At 48.9% G+C, this 17573-nt stretch overlaps 1 pseudogene; it reads right to left on the bottom strand.

The window, feature by feature from the left end:
• Positions 1 to 494: 494 nt before the first annotated feature.
• The window catches only part of LOC119956238, a 28821-nt pseudogene continuing 11742 nt past the window's right edge, over positions 495 to 17573 (bottom strand).

Raw genomic sequence — 17573 nt, 5'->3', positions numbered from 1 at the left:
ATCAGGATAGGGCAGGGGAGTGGGCCTAGGTTGGTGCTCTTTCAGAGGGTCGGTACTGACTCAATGGGCCGAATAGCCTCCTCTGCACTGCAGGGATTCTTTGGACAAGTTTAGTTTCTCTCTCTTTTCTGCAACAAAAGGAAACGTTCAAATGAAATCTGGAAGTGATATTTCCTGTCTCATTTAATTACTGCCACAAAAGTAGGAGAGTCAAAATTTTCCAGCTTTTCCTAGTGGCAGGATCTTCCTGTCCAGTCAAAGGCAACACCACCCCATAGCGGGTTTCCCGGCGGCAGAGCGTGTGGAGTGTGCAAAATCCTGGAAACACCAGCGGGATCGGAAGATCCTGCCTCCAGCCAATGGCAGGCCACCTCCGCCAATGGAAAATACGTCAGCCAATCTCCTGAAAACATTCCTGAGAAGCCTTTTTGTACCAAGTGACTAAATATCATAACCTGAATGACACAGTAATATTTGAAAACAAACTCACACCGTTAGCATTTGCAATTCCTGTTTATTGAGGAATCTGATGAAAGTCATTAATGAATTCAGTGTTATGAAAAATTGATTGTCAGAAATCCCTGGTATGATCAGTGATTAATAATATTGCCCTTACACCAAGCATTAAATGTTGTAAATTGGTCCCGTCATTGAATATTGGGATTATATGAATTTCTGTTTGCTGAAGAGGAGCTTTACAACAAGCCAATTTTTAAAAATGTTGTAAATGCTAAATGCTGTACATTCCATTCAATTGTCAGTGTACAAGCAAGAGACACACAATAAAATGTGGCTTGTGTTAACGGTAGAAGATCAGGACAGCTGCTTCTGTCACTGCCTTAGTTGCACTCCACGATTTTCCTGTGCCGTAACCATTCCAGTCAAATGATGCAAAATCTCCACACTGCTTTGGAGAACCCTCGCGAATGTATCCTCCACCTCCAATACAGACCTAGACATAAATAATTTGAAATATCTTAACAGTAAAGTTCAGCATAGTATATTATGGTTTTGTAATATCTATATATTAATCTTTTTGTCTTGTTCAGTTGTTGAAATATAGACGTAATCTTCCGGTGATGACAAAATAATTTAATGAGTAATATGAAATAAACTAGTGAGTTCTTTTTACTTCAATACTGAACTAGTAAACAAACAAATAACTATTGATTAAAATATTAATTAAGCTAATGCTATCTTCTAAGACCTGTTAACTTCTTCTCCCTAGCTGATTCCCTTCTGTACTCTCCAGACTCCTAACACATCTCTTTAGGAAAGAGCGGGGAAACCTTTTTATAGGTCTTGGTCATGTGGCCATCTAGTGATCATTTGCCTGTACTTGCTTAACATTACTTGATCATCTATTGCTACATACAGAGATCACTACAAGCGACATCCCGGTGAGCAAATGCACCCAGTTACTGTACTATTGAGGCATAGGCTGAACTGTGCTGATCAAAAAAGCTGCAGGCTAAAGCAGGAGGAGTTTGTTACGCCCATTTGAGTTGGGACAGTGTTCGGCTACAAAGAGGAAAATTAGCCTGGATCGTCTCCTGGTCCTTGGATCATGATTTTTGCTGTAAGGTCTGTGTGTGGATTGTCCAATGCCTTTTCTTAATTCCTATTTGCTCACCCATACACCCACTTGCATTCACTCCTTTATCACCCCTCTCTACTGTAGTCCCTTTCCTTACATGTTCCGAATTGCAGCCTTTGTATTTCACTCCAGAACACATGGCTAGTGCTGCCCTTTCATTGTTGAACACCCTGAATTGCACAAAGCCAGGGTCAAATTCACCTGCAAACACACAAAAGAAAATCACAAAATTATTTAGATGTAGAAATTAGGCTTCTAGGGCTTTGGATGTCACACTTCATTGGATTATCATTGTAAACAATTGATAATATCAACATTTATACGCCATTTTGGATAATACATAGAATCCCTACAGTGCAGAGGGAGGCCATTCAGCCCATCGAGTCTGCACTGACCCTCTGAAAGAGTACCCTGCCTAGGATCGGGCCCCAATGTTACTTCTGTAACCCAGTACCCTGCTTATGAATAGCCAATCCATCTAATGTGGTCATATTTGGACTGTGGAAGGATACCGGGGCACAAAATTAGATATAAAAATTAGGCTTCTACAGCTCTGGATGTCAGACTTCAATGGATTATCATCGTAATAAATTGATAATATCGATATTTCAATACCATTTGGATAATATATAGAATCCCTACAGAGGGATTTTACAGTGCAGAGGGAGGCCATTCAGCCCACCGAGTCTGCATCGACCCTCCAAAAGAGCTCCCTACCTAGCCCAGCTACCGAATCCGCGTAACCCCACCTAACCGAAATATCTTTGGGCACCAAGGCAATTTAGCTTGGTCAATTCACCTAACTGTCATATCTTTGGATGAGACTGGGCTAAAATTCTTTGGCCTCCCCATGCAGGGTGTTTCTTTGCGGCGAGAGGCTGCCTGCCATTGGCTGGCAGTGGGATCTTCTGGTCCCGCCATTGTCAATAGAATCTCCCATTGAACACAGCCGACGCTACCAGGAAGCCCGTGGCGGGGGTGCGCCATCGGCAGGACGGGATGATCTCACTCATCATGTCTGCGCTTATTGGATTTACACACAAACATACCAATTCGGAGCAGGAGTGGCCACTATACCCTCGAGACTGCTCTGCCATTCAATACGATCGTGGCTGATCTGATTGTAATCTAAACTCCACATTCCCACTGACCCTGATAACCTTCCATCCCCTTGCTTATCAAGAATCTATCTAACTCTGCCTTAAAAATATTCAAAGACTCTGCTTCCACTTCCATTTGAGGATGAGTGTTCCAGAGACTGAGTGTTTGGGAACTATGATTTTCGACCAGCTGCATATTTGAGCCAATGATGTGCCATTTTAACCATTTCCACACCGGGATCAGGGAGTTAAAGGAAATTCCAGTTCACAACCAAACCGGAAAATAATAACGAAGTGCTGTGTTTGTTAGAGATCTGAAATAATAAAAAGAAAGTGCTGAAAAAACTCAGCAGGTATGTGAACATCTGTGGGGAGAAAAACATTGACCGCAATTTAAGGCCATCTCACTGGCGGGATCTTCCGGTCCTGCTGACAGTGAACCCCCGTCACGGTTATCCCGGCGGACGGGGTGCATATAACGGGAAATGCCGTTGACAGCGGGTGCACCAGGTGATCCTGCCGCTGGCTAATGGTGGGCTGCCTCAGCCACCACCAGGAAATTCTCAACAGGCTGTTGCAGCGTCTGTGGAGAGGAATAACGTTGTTCCCGTTCATGACCTTTCATCAGAATATCTGCTTCTTCCAAGAAGAGAAGTGTCACATTGGGCTCAATGGTGCGGGAGGTGGGGGTGGGGGGGTGTAATTTAAAGGTGTGGTGATTATAAGTCCAAGTTGTGATGTGATAAGGGATGTCCTCACGCACTTGTTGCCCTTTTCCTTTGAGGTGGCAGAAGTCATCGATTTGGAAGGTGCTGTCAAAACAGTTTGAAAGTTGCTGCAGTACATCTTGCAGATAGTGCACAGTAATGGTACTCTGATGGGGAGAGCATTTTAGAAGATGGATTGGCAGCAATGAAGTGGATGGTTTTGGTCATCATCATGTTGAACTTTTTAACTGAGAAGCTATTGGGTATCAAGAGGACAGTCACTCACTGAAGAATATTGAGCCTCTGAGCAGAACTTGTAGCTGAAACATTTAGTGGCTCGTCCAGTTATATTTCTGGTTAATGGTGACACCCAGTATGATGCCAAGGAGTCATAGAATTCCTACAGTGCAGAAGGAAGCCATTCAGCCCATCAAGACTGCAACAACCCTCTGAAAGAGCACCCTACCAAGGTCGACCCCCCCATCTTACCCTGTAATCCCATAACCCCACCTAACCTGCACATTGTTGGACACTAGGGGCAATTTAGCATGAACAATGCACTTACCCTGCGCATCTTTGGACTGTGGGATGAAACCGGAGAACCCGGAGGAAACCCACACGGAAATTGGATTGGATTTGTTTATTGTCACGTGTACCGAGGTACAGTGAAAAGTATTTTTCTGTAAGCAGCTCAACAGATCATACAGTACATGGAAGAAAAGGGAATTAAACACAATTCAAGAAAATACATAATAGGGCAACACAAGATATACAATGTAACTACATAAGCATTGGCATCGGATGAAGCATACAGGGTGTAGTGTTAATGAGGTCAGTCCATAAGAGGGTCATTTAGGAGTCTGGTGACGGTGGGAAAGAAGCTGTTTTTGAGTCTGTTTGTGCATGTTCTCAGACTTCTGTATCTCCTGCCCGATGGAAGAAGTTGGAAAAGTGAGTAAGCCGGGTGGGAGGGATCCTTGATTATGCTGCCCGCTTTCCCCCGGCAGCGGGAGGTGTAGATGGAGTCCATGGATGGGAGGCAGGTTTGTGTGATGGACTGGGCGGTATTCATGACCCTCTGAAGTTCCTTGCGGTCCTGGGCCGAGCAGTTGCCATACCAGGCTGTGATGCAGCCCGATAGGATGCTTTCTATAGTGCATCTGTAAAAGTTGGTAAGGGTTAATGTGGACATGCCGAATTTCCTTAGTTTCCTGAGGAAGTGTAGGCGCTGTTGTGCTTTCTTGGTGATAGAGTTGACGTGAGTGGACCAGGACAGATTTTTTGTGACGTGCACCCCTAGGAATTTGAAACTGCTAACCATCTCCACCTCGGCCCTGTTGATGCTGACAGGGGTGTGTATAGTGCTTTGTTTCCTGAAGTCGATGACCAGCTCTTTAGTTTTGCCGGCATTGAGGGAGAGATTGTTGTCGCTGCACCACTCCACTAGGCTCTCTATCTCCCTCCTGTATTCTGACTCGTCGTTATTCGAGATCCTGCCCACTATGGTCATATTGTCAGCAAACTTGTAGATGGAGTTGGAACCAAGTTTTGCCACGCAGTCGTGTGTGTACAGGGAGTAGAGTAGGGGGCTAAGTATGCAGCCTTGCGGGGCACCGGTATTGAGGACCATTGTGGAGGAGGTGATCGTGTACATTCTTGCTGATTGTGGTCTGTTGGTCAGAAAATCAAGGATCCAGTTGCAGAATGGAGAGCCAAGTCCTAGGTTTTGGAGCTTTGATATGAGCTTGGCTGGGATTATGGTGTTGAAGGCGGAGCTGTAGTCAATAAATAGGAGTCTGATGTAGGAGTCCTTGTTTTCAAGATGCTCGAGGGATGAGTGTAGGGCCAGGGAAATTGCGTCTGATGTGGACCAGTAGCGACGGTATGCGAATTGAAGTGGGTCAAGGCATTCCGGGAGTATGGAGGTGATGCGCATCATGATGAGCCTCTCGAAGCACTTCATTACAACTGAGATCAGGGCCACCGGGCGGTAGTCATTGAGGCACGTTGCCTGGTTCTTCTTTGGTACCGGTATGGTGGTGGTCTTCTTGAAGCAGGTGGGGACCTCGGAGTGGAGTAGGGATAGGTTGAAGATGTCTGTGAATACCTCTGCCAGCTGGTCTGCGCAGGCTCTGAGAGCACGACCAGGGATCCCGTCCGGGCCCGTCGTCTTCCGTGGGTTCACTTTCAGGAAGGCCGATCGACTTCGGAAGCTGTGATGGTGGGTATGGGTGAATTATGGGCTGCTGGGGCACTCGACAGCGGATTGTTGGTTACCTGCTCGAACCGAGCATAGAATACATTAAGTTCATCGGGGAGGGGTGCGCTGCTGCTAGAGATGCTGCTCGGCTTCGCTTTGTAGCCCGTTATGTTGTTTAATCCTTGCCACAACCGCCGAGAGTCTGTCTGTGACTCTAGCTTTGTTTGATATTCTCTCTTGGCATCTCGGATGGCTTTGCGGAGGTTGTACCTGGATTTCATGTATAGGACAGGGTCGTCTGCCTTGAATGCCTCAGATCTGTCCTTCAGTAGGGAGTCAATCTCGTGGTTGAGCCATGGGGTCAATCTCGCGGTTGAAATGGGGAGAAAGTGCAAACTCCACACAGACCAGTCACCCAAGGCCAGAATTAAACCCAGGTCCCTCGTGCTGTGATGCAGCAGTGCTAACCACTGTGTCACCATGTCGCCCAATTGAACAGTGTTAATGCTGTTGACAAGCAAGGGGTGGTGCCTATGCTCTCTTTATGAAGACTATCAATCATAGAATCATAGAATGCCCGGTGCAGGAGGCCATTAGGCTCATTGAGTCTGCACCGACCCTCTGAAAAAGTACCCACCCTAGGGCCAGACCCCCATGTTATTTCCGTAATCCAGTACCCCCACCTATAGTTTTTGGACACGAATGGGCAATTTAGAATAGCCAATCCACCTAATGTGTACATCTTTGGACTGTGGGAGGAAACCGGAGCACCTGGAGGGAACCACGCAGATACGAGGAAAACATGCAAACTCCACAGAGACAGTCACCCAAGGCCAGAATTGAACCCGGGACCCTCCGCTATGAGGAAGCAGTGCTAACCACTGTGCTACCGTGCCGCTTTTGCATGGCGCTTGAATGCCATGGATGTTATTTGCCATTCCCAAACCCTGGTCTAGATGTTGTTCTGGTCTTGTTAGATTGTTGAGTCTAGGTTATTCCCTGAGAAAATCCTGCAGTGAATCTGCTGAAGCTGACTTCATTGGCCTCCAACAACGACAGCCATTTTTCTTTATGCAATGCCTGGCTAGCCACGGAACAGGTTTCCCCTGATCCCTATTAACCTCAGTTTTAGTGGGACCCTTGACGCCAGACTTGGTTACACACTGATACAAAAACAAAATGCCCTCTGTTGGTTGGAGGCATACCTGGCAAAGGAAGATTGTTGTGGTAGTTGGAGGTCAATTATCTCAACTCTGGGACATCACTGCAGGAGTTACTCAGAGTAATGTCCGAGACCCAACCATCTTCAGCTACTTCATCAATGACCTGCTGTCCAACATGTCAGAAGTGGGATGCTCGCTGATGACTGCAGAATTTTCAACACCATTCAGGACTCCTCAGATACAGAGGCAATCCATGTCCAAGTGCAGCAAGACCTGTGAGATATTCTGGTTTCGGCTGACAAGTAGCAAGTAGCATTCGTGGCACACAAATGCCAGACAACAATCTAACCATCGACTCTTGACATTCAATGCCCATTGGCATTAACATCACATAATTCCCCACTATCAACATCCTGGGCATTACCATTGACCAGAAACATGAACTGGATTAGCCATATAATACAGTGCTTCACAGCTCCAGGGTCCCAGGTTCGATTCCCGGCTTGGGTCACTGTCTGTGCAGAATCTGCACGTTCTCCCCATGTGTGGGTGGATTTCCTCCGGGTGCTCCGGTTTCCTCCCACAGTCCAAAGATGTGCACTTTAGGTGGATTGGCCGTGATGAATTGCCCTTAGTGTCCAAAAAGAAAAAAGGTTAGGTGGGGGTACGGGGATAGGGTAGAGGTGTGGGGATAAGGTGGAGGTGTGGGCTTAGGTAGGGTCCTCTTTCCAAGGACTGGTGCAGATTCAATGGGGCAAATGGCCTCTTTCTGCACTGTAACTTCTATGCAATCCTGAAACGAGTAACTCACTTACTCACTCTCCATCTACATGGCACAAGTCAGGGGCATAATACAATGTTGTCCACTTGCCTGGGTGAGTGCAGCTCTAACAACACTCAAGAAGATTGACACCATCTAGGACAAAGTTGTTTCCACTGGCGGGTGAGCAGAACTAGGGAGCATAGCCTCAAAATAAGGGGAAGTAGATTTAGGACTGAGTGTAGGAGGAAGTTCTTCACCCAAAGGATTATAAATCTATGGAATTCCTTGCCCACTGAAGCAGTTGAGGCTCCTTCATTAAATGTTTTTAAGATAAAGATAGATAGTTTTATGAAGAATAAAGGGATTAAGGGTTATGGTGTTTGGGCCAGAAAGTGGAGCTGAGTCCACAAAAGATCAGCCATGATCTCACTGAATGGTGGAGCTGGCTCGAGGGGCCATATGGCCTACTCCTGCTCCTAGTTCTTATGTTCTTCAAGTAGACCGCATGATTGCTACCCCTTCCACAAATATTCACTCCCTCCACCACTGTCGAACAGCGACAGACATGTGTATCATCTACAAGATGCACTGCAGGAACTTACCAATGCTTCCTAGGCAGCACATTCCAAAGAAATGGCCATGATCATCTAGAAGGACCGGAGTAGCAGATACCTGGGAACCTCCCTCCAAGTCACTCACCACCCTGACTTGGAAATATATCACCGCTCTTTCACAATCGCTGGGTCAAAATCTTGGAATTCCCTCCCGAACAGTCTCTGAGTCCCTACAGGAACTACAGCAGTTCCAAAAAGCAACTCACCATTACCTTCTGAAGGGCAACGAAGGATGGGCAATAAATGCTGGACTTGCCAGAGATGCAACATCCTGTAAATGAATTTAAAATAATTCTTGCATACATGACTTTTTATCCCACTGTCATCAAGTTAAATTGGAACTATCAATGGTACTCTGTATGTAGGATGGCTGGCACCAGCTTCAGTATAACCTCTAGCTAATATCTTATTTGATTTGTTTATTGCTGTCTCACACTTTGTATATCATAGAACATATAGAACATAGAACAGTACAGCACAGAACAGGCCCTTCGGCCCTCGATGTTTTGCCGAGCAATGATCACCCTACTCAAACCCACCTATGCACCCTATACCCGTAACCCAACCCCCCCCCCCCCCCACCTTACTTTTTAAGACACTACGGGCAATTTAGCATGGCCAATCCACCTAACCCGCACATCTTTGGACTGTGGGAGGAAACCGGAGCACCCGGAGGAAACCCACGCACACAGGACGTGCAGACTCCGCACAGACAGTAACCCAGCCGGGATCCGAACCTGGGACCCTGGAGCTGTGAAGCATTTATGCTCACCACCATGCTACCGTGCTGCCTGATGTAGGCTGATATCCTTAAATGTTTCCGTTTTACCCCCATTCATAGAGTATACATGCCTCCGACCTTTTCCTCAAGTATGATCTTGAACACATCCAAAGATTGTAGAAAGCAGATTCAGTATTAATTTCCAAGAGGTAAACTGATGCATGCTTGAAAAATTAAAATTTCCAGACCCTCGGGATAAGAACAGGAGAAAAGGTGCAAGTGGATATATCATTCTGTGGTGCAGGATGCCACGGGCAACCTTGTCCGTCTCCATATTGTCATGTGAGGGTCCCTTTAAGAAAAGGGTATTTTATCAAATGGCTGCAGTGATGTCATTGTGTGGGTGGAGCTGGGCTGTGATTCTGTCTTTTACTTTTGTTTTGAGCTGGAAGCTGTTTTGTGGCTCTGCGTTTATTTTGGTTTTGTTTTCAACTGGGGAGCTATATTCTAAGCAAGAAGGTGTATTTTCGTCTCTCTCTGCATGCTAAAGAATGTCTCCAGACCACGTGATAACTTCACAGTAATATCGGTTTCTGTAAGGAATGCAAATCTATTGTTTTGTCGGAAAAAAGGGTGTTTGGTTTATGGATGTTGTAAGGAAAGGTATTAAGGTTTACCTACAGAGTACTGTATCTTTGAGGGGGGTATTTGTGTTGATAGTTGATAAGATGTTTACTGTGTTTATCGAATGTTTACTGGATTCATAGAATAAATATTGTTTAGATTTAAAATACTTAAGTTCTCTGTTGCATAACACCTGGAAATTGGGCCCTTATGCTCCTCACAACCAAAATCTATTAAAAGTTGCAGCTCAGGTGAACTCCATGATATACTTTGGTGTTCTCTAAACCCTGGCCCATAATAATATGGAACTGCATTTGCAATCAGTATGCCTAAAAAACAATCCTGTTAAAATCTCTTTGGCAAATTTAGGGCGCGATTCTCCGAGGCCGCGCCGGTTGGGAGATTCGCCGGCCGCGCCATTTTATCGCGCGACGCGGGTCCAACGCCGATTCGCCATTCTCCCAACCGGCGAGAACGGCCCCGTCGAGTTCTACGCCGCACCAGCTGGAGAATCGCCCAGGACACTCAAAACGGTAATTTTCCGGTACCACCGCCATTCTCCGGCCCGGATGGGCCGATCGGCCGCTCCGACCCGACAGGTTCCCGCCTGCGCTGTCCACACCTGGTCGCTGCCGGCGGGAACTGTGCGGGAATGCTGTGGGGGGGCAGCCTGTGGAGGGGTGTTCCTTCACCGGGGGGGGGGGGCCTCCGATGGGGTCTGGCCCGTGATCGGGGCTCACCGATTGGCGGGCCGGCCTCTTGAAAGGAGGACCTCCTTTCCTCCATCGCCCCGCAAGGTCCATCTGCCATCTTCTTGCGGGGCGGCCACGGGGAGGATAGCAATCGCACATGCGCGGGTTGGCGCCGGCCAACCAGCGCATGCGCAGGTGACTTCATTTACACGACGCAGGTCGCGTCATTTACACGGCGCCACTTTTTACGCGGTGCCAAGGCCCAGCATGCGTAAAATACATGACGCCACTCCTAGCCCCAGGAGCGGGAGAATAGTGGGCTGGGAGCGAGCTCCGACGCCGGAGCGAAACACTCCGGTTTTCACTCAGGCGTTGGGTCTTTGTCTCCAATTCATAAAATCGCACCCTTTGTATTTGGCCAATTGAAATATATTTATTCCATCTGTGACTTTCACATAGATTGTGTGGCTGATCCTTTATGGATAACAGAATCTAAAGGAGAAAACTCTTTGCTTTTTTCAAGCTTTGCACTGAGCTCCAGGCAATCATTTTAAAGACACAGCACTTTCATTCTGGAAGAAAGAGAAAATTTGACATTTACCATGAGTACTAGGCCCGTAAAATTTTTTTGTCTTGTCCGCATTACCAAAGTCATAACTGATAGGACTTGAAGGTCCATTGTCACCTGGACATTTCCCTTTGTTGTATTCGACAGGGTATTGCTGAAATGAAGCATATTTTTCACAGATTGAAAGACCACCTTCACAGACTTGTCCTCCCATGAACCTCCTCTTCCTCTGTCCACTTCTCCAACTTTCTCCTAACTTTGCAATTCCCCCCTTACCAAGCACCATGGGGGCGATTCTCCGCACTCACGACGGTGCAGAGAATAGCGGGGGTCGTAAATTTTTACGGCCACGCTGGTCTGACACCCTCCCGCTATTCTCCCCCCCCCCCCCACTCCCGCCTCCCGACACGAATCGCTGCCCGCCGTTTTTTTACGGCGAGCAGCGATTCTCAGCTGGTTGATGGGCCGAATTCCAAGCCCTTTACGACCGTTTTTAGGAACGTCAAACACACCTGGTCTGACCGTTCGTAAAAACGGCCGTAAAGTCGCGATCTGGGGAACCATGGCACCGATTGGCACGGCAGTACCATGGCCGTGCCAAGGGTGCCATGGGCCCGCGATCGGTGGGCACCGATCGCGGGCAGCGGGTACTTACCCCGCGCACTCTTTATCCTTCCGCCGCCCCGCTGTATCCATTCGCGGGGCGGCTGAGGGGCATACCGGCCCGCGCATGCGCGGGTTTCACGCAAATGCGTGATGACGTCATCTACGCATGCGCGGGTTGGAGTCTTCCAATCCGCGCATGCGCGGCTGACGTCATGTGACGCGTCAGCCGTCGCAAACTCTGGCAAGCGGTGCCGGAGTTCACGGCCGCGGCATGCTAGCCCCGACTGGGGACCAGAATCGGTTCCCGGTCGGGGGGACGGAGGCTGGCGTCAAACCCGCCCGTTTTTGACGCCAGCCTCACGATTTCTCCCGGGTTCGGAGAATCACGCCCCATCTTCCTGCTGTAACTGTATAGGACCTGGTGAAACCACATCCAGAGCACAGTCGGCAGTTTGGCTCCCGTATTAGAAAAATGATATAAATGTGTTGGGAGCTTTTCAAAGAAGGTTCACTAGACTCGTTGCTGGGATGAAGGGCTTACCTTTTGAAGGAAGGTTGAACAGGTTGCTCTATATCTATTGGGTTCTTATTGAATCATATAAGATCCCGAGGGGATTGATTGGGCGGATGCCGGGAGGATGTTCCTCGTGTGGGAGTGACCAGAATGAGGGGACACAGTTTAAAAATAAGGGATCTTCCTTTGAAATTGGAGATGAGGAGAATTTATTTCTCTGTGAGTGGCATTAGTCTGTGGAATTCTCTTCCCAGAGAGCACTGGAGACTGCATGATTAGTATATTTATCCAAGGCTACGTTGAATGGATTTTTGATGGACACGAGAATCCAGAGTTTCAGGGGCGGCAGGCAAGAAAGTGGAATTGAGACCACAACGAGGTCAGCCATGACCTTATCGAATGGCGGAGCAGCCTCAAGGGGCCGAATCCACTCCTATGTTTAAGAGTGATTTTCAATGATTTTATGTAATGTTACCCAGAGGGGAAGAAATGAGTAAACCTATTAAAATGCTTGTTTTTTGCAGTAAAACCCATGTTTAGCTGCATTTATAAAACTACTGTAGATTACCACTCTTAAATACATCAAGGAATATTTTAACAAGAGAAAACAATAATACTCTTTTAAAATGCCCAATTGCCCTTGTTCGAGGAAGATTTTAAAGTTTATGGCAGTGCAAATGAATTTTGAACTGTCGCCTGACCAACTCATGTTTGAGCCCCTTTTAGATGCAATTTCCCAACTTCACGCATGGCCAAAAACCCATTCCTTTTTCAAAAGTTACAATGAAATTGAGGCAATGCTGAAACACTCACTTTGAAAAGCTGATGCAGATTTCCCCCGTACTGTTGCAGAAAGCTGGTTTCAGTGTGATAGCGGAGGATTGCTGCATCTTTCCAGTTCCTTACTGGTGTGTCATTGGGCACGTGCCAAACAGATATGTCTGAAGCCATTATGTCGTAGTAACCTGGATTCTGTTTGGAAACAGATGCAGTTAGTCAGAGCAGAGTTCAGGAGCATCAAAAGCATCAGTAACTAAGGTAGTAAGGAGTTTCAAAGTCACATACTGCTGCTGAGTGTGGAGTTGATAATACAATCATAGCATGGCTACAGCATAGAAACAGGCCAATCAGCCCATCATTTTTATACCATCTCTCTAAAAGAACACATCAGTTATCCTCCGTCCGCCACCCTTTCATCAGAGTCCAGTATATATTTTCTCTTCAGGTGTTTATTGAATTCCCTTCTGAAAGCAACAATTGAATCTACCTCCACCGCAGTCTCTGGTAGTGTTTTCCAGTTTCTAACCACTTGCTGTGGAAAAAGCATTTCTCATATTGTTTCTGTTGCCAATCACCTCAAATTGTTGTTCTCTTGTTCACAATTTTTCTGCCCAACGGGACAGTTTCTCTCCAGCTACTTTGTCCTGAGGCCTCATGATTTTCAACATCTCCATTAAATCTCCTTACTACCTTCTCCCCTCCAACGAGAGCAACCCTTCCTTGATGTGGACATCCACAGGATGTTGGACGCCATTGAGGGAAGGAGGGACACTCATTTCCCCAGGGTGGGGTGGAGACAACAGCGGGTTGTTATGAATAAAGCCTGGGATGAGGTGGCAGATGCGGTTAGAGCTGGCAGGCTGATCAAGAGGACTGGCATACACTGCAGGAAGATGAACAACTTCCTTCAAGCAGCTCGGGTGAGATGCCATCTGTGTGACCCCGGCATCACTCCCGTCCTTGACCCCTGACATCTACCCCCAAACCCTTATATGCCAGTGATACTCCGCCTACCAGCATATCCCTCAGGACCCTTCCTCCAGGAACCCCCAACACATGCCCTCCTCTCCTTGGCCAGGCACCTTGCTCCCATATACCACCAGCTAGAAACCCCTGATAAAACTGGTGTGCTGACATCTCACTGTGTCCTTTCTGTATCCCCAATGATAAAGCGGGGCATAATTAAAGGGAGTGACAGAAGATGGGAGGCAGCATGCCCAACATACGGGTCCACACGGGCAATGGAACGCGCTGGGGAGGCGGGGGAGAAAGCTGTGGCTGACATGGAGTTCAGAATACACTGAAGAAGTGAAAGTCCAATCCAACTTTATCCAGATGTCTTATTCAAGTGAGTCTTTCCTCTCTCACAGACCGGTCCTCCCCAACATCTGACCCCATGTCATACTATCGCCTTGGTGGGAAATGTCAGCAGTTAGTCTCCTCGGTCACCCTCTGGGCAGCACCACACACACATTCTGCAGAACATCAGGTGGATGTAGGGACATCTGAGGGAGCAACTGGTTGGAGGGCTGCCCAATCCCAGGGAACAGCTGCCCCAAATACTGATGTCGCGCTTCTGGAAGAGGTTATCCCATCAGTGGTGCCGATATAAATTCAGAGCCAGAATGTACAGGATGGGGTGTCAGCTATATTCCAGTGCCTGCAAGTACAACTGGAGGAGTGCAATCGCCTTCAGGCACAGGAGATGTTGCCGACAATGCATGGCACCCAGGCCAACACTGAAAGGGGCAAGAAGTCAGAGCCTTGTGTCAGGACGTCCAAGGCTTAGGACTGTGCTGTCCATGGCTGAGGCACAGGACAAGAGGGCCCAGCCACAGGTGTACATGTCCCAGGCGCAGATGGATATTGCGATGCACCAGAACTTGGCCCATTCACACAGGGTCATGGCTGAGGGCATCTGGAGCATTGTATGGGCGCAGACTGATGTTAACCAGTCACAGAGGGATATGCCCGAGGCAATGAGGGACATGGCTCACTCGCTGAGTGGCATGTCCCAGTCATAGAGCACCATGGCTGAGGGCATCAACACCATGGTTCAGATGAGAGTGGCACTCCAGGATTGGCAGTGCCAGATGATGCTGAGGCCTCTGGAGTTCACTGCGGCTGCCTCTCTGTCCCATGGAGGAGCCCAGAGTCCAGCAAGCATCCCGAGGGAGGAGGAAATGATGGGGCCCATCAGGAGGCCTCTCGCAGGGGAGGCATTGGAACACTGCAGCTCTTCTGAATCCCACCCACCTGACACTGGTACATCTGATGGGCAGCAGGCAGAACAGGGCGACATGTCACCTGTGACAGCCAAAAGTCGACCAGGCCTATCCAGGCCCAGGCCCTCCAGAGGACAGCTGCCAAGGGCCTCACAGGACAGAGGGCAAGACAAGCAGCTGGCTGCCTCCACTGCTGATGTGCAATCTGGGGAACATCTTGAATGAGCGGGAGAGCGCGAAAGATCAGGAAGATAGATGACACTTAAGTTAGCATGGGTGAAGTTCAACATAGTGCGTCGGGAGAAGCTCACCAAATCTGTAAATAGCCCCATTAAACACTTTTCCACCACCAGTCCGATCTGCCTCTCACTGTTGTTCCACGGGTGGGAAGGTTGGACTGGGGCTGGGTCTTGGGCTCTGACGATTGGGGGTGGGAGGGGGTTCAGCTCACTTTGGACCCATGGACGTCCCACAGGCATCCAACCCTCACCAAGAAGTGACAGGCCATGGGACTGTGAGACTGCCTGGTATGACAGCATCCCAAGTCTATGAGCCCAAACCGTGCCCAATCTCGCCACCAGCCCACCCCCAAAATAATGTGGCCCATGAGAAGGTGTCCTCACTGCACACCCATGGATGATCCAGGTGGATAGGGGTATGTTAGCTAAAGGACAGGAGTCAGACTTTGTCAGCAATAAGGAGCACCAGAGATCATCTCACAGTGAGTCATCAGCATCCTCCACCCTGCAGACTCGAGCTGCTGATACTGCCAACCCAGGCCCAGTATCCTGTTGTGATGCTGAGATAATCCTTGGGGGAGGAATGGGAGCTGTGGTCATGGGAAGAGGTGAAAGGCTCGGGGGGGGGGGGGGGGGGGGGGGCGGTGAAAGGCGAAGGGGGGAGTTGGGGTGAAAGGCTAAAGGGCAGTTGGGGTGAAAGGCTAAGGGGGAGTTGGGGTGAAAGGCTAAAGGGCAGTTGGGGTGAAAGGCTAAAGGGCAGTTGGGGTGAAAGGCTAAGAGCAAGGTAGGGGCAAAGTGAGCTATGAGACAGAAGGGACTGAGGGTGGTGTGGGCTGAATGGTGAAAGTAGCCAATGAAAAAGGGACTTACCTTGTTGCACCCCCTCAAGTCCATTGCACCAGAATCCAGTTTGTAAATACTTGCTCCAATTCACTCCCGTGTGACTCCCAGCTGGGAGCAACATATTGGGGGGGGGGGGGGGGGGGGGCGGGAGATCCCGGGGGTTGGTGGGTGGGGGTTGGTGGGGGAGGCTGGGGATTTGTGCTTCCGGCCCATTAATCACAATCAAATGTATGCAAAGGATCTGTTTGCAATGTTCCTGCCACTGCCGGGTGGGAATCCCGCTATGACCGGCGGGGTGGAACCGGAGATATCCGGCCGGCACCGATCCCATTTTTGGGCTGACACAGGATTCTCCGCCCAATCAGCATTCCCGATCATAGCAGCAGGAAACGCAGAATCCCGACCATTGCTTCAGTCAGAGATCAGTACTTACATTTCTGTATTGTCTTTGTTCCTTTGTTAATTCACTTCCCTTTATCTTTCATTTACTTTATATTTACCTTTCCACTTTGTAGAACTTTGGGCGGTATTCTCCTGCCCCACACTGGGTGGGAGAATGGGTGGGGCGCCACGCGAGTCGCGCCACGCCGCCCCGACACCTACCGTGATTCGCCCACCCCCGCCAAACCAGCGGCGCGAGAATCGCACCGGGCCGCTTGGAGAATTGCCGCTCGCCATTTGCGCTGATTCTCCGGCCCGGATGGGCCGAGCGGCCGCTACAACATGACACGTTCCCGATGGTGCCGTCCGCACCTGGTCGCTGCCGGCGGGAACTGTGCGGGAACGCTGGGGGGGGGGGGGGTGGCCTGTTTGGGGGGGGGGGGGAGGGGGGTTCCTTCACCGGGGGGGGCCTCCCATGATGTCTGGCCCTCGATCGGGGCTCACCAATTGGCAGGCCAGCCTCTCGAAAGGAGGACCTCCTTTCCTCCGCCGCCCCACAAGATCCATCTCCCATCTTGCGGGGCGGCCTCGGGGAGGACGGCAACCACACATGTGTGGGTGACGTCATTTATGCGATGCCGGCCGTGTCATTTACGCAGCAACACTTTTTACACGGCGCCAAGGTCCAGCGCGTGTAAAAGACGCGACCCCGCTCCTAGCCCCCCGGGGCAGGAGAATAGGGGGCTGGGAGCAGGCTCCGACACCGGAGTGAAACACTCCGGTTTTCACTCCGGTGCCGGGACTTTGTCTCCCTTTGGGAGAATCGTGCCCTTTATGTCCACATTAAAAACCATCTGCCCTCTCTTAAGTCCGTCTATTTAATTATCAATTTGACTTGGACAGGCTCTGGTCACATTTGTTCAATGTCATCAGGAAATTATTGAGATGACTTTCCCCCTTCTAATTGTTAGGAGCGTGAACTTTCCTTATTTCTAACCCCTGGGAGGGCATCAATTCCTCGACTACTTTATTTGATCAAAACACAATTTGTTTTAATTAAGTAATTTTGGGGCCTTTTTCTTCTTCCGAAGACTTCACTTGCAACATCAGGAACTTGCATTGGAATAACAACCTTTAATAGGCAGTGGATTGTGTCAGCACTCGCCACCCACATTGTCATCTCATGGAGTCAAATAGGAGGGAATTTTCTGCACAGTTTCTCTTCCTAAGAGATAG

The sequence above is a fragment of the Scyliorhinus canicula genome, chromosome 2, assembly GCF_902713615.1.
Source record: "Scyliorhinus canicula chromosome 2, sScyCan1.1, whole genome shotgun sequence".
Classification (NCBI taxonomy): domain Eukaryota; kingdom Metazoa; phylum Chordata; class Chondrichthyes; order Carcharhiniformes; family Scyliorhinidae; genus Scyliorhinus; species Scyliorhinus canicula.
The sequence above is the reverse complement of the archived record's forward strand: the minus strand, read 5'-3'. Positions and strand labels throughout refer to the sequence as shown.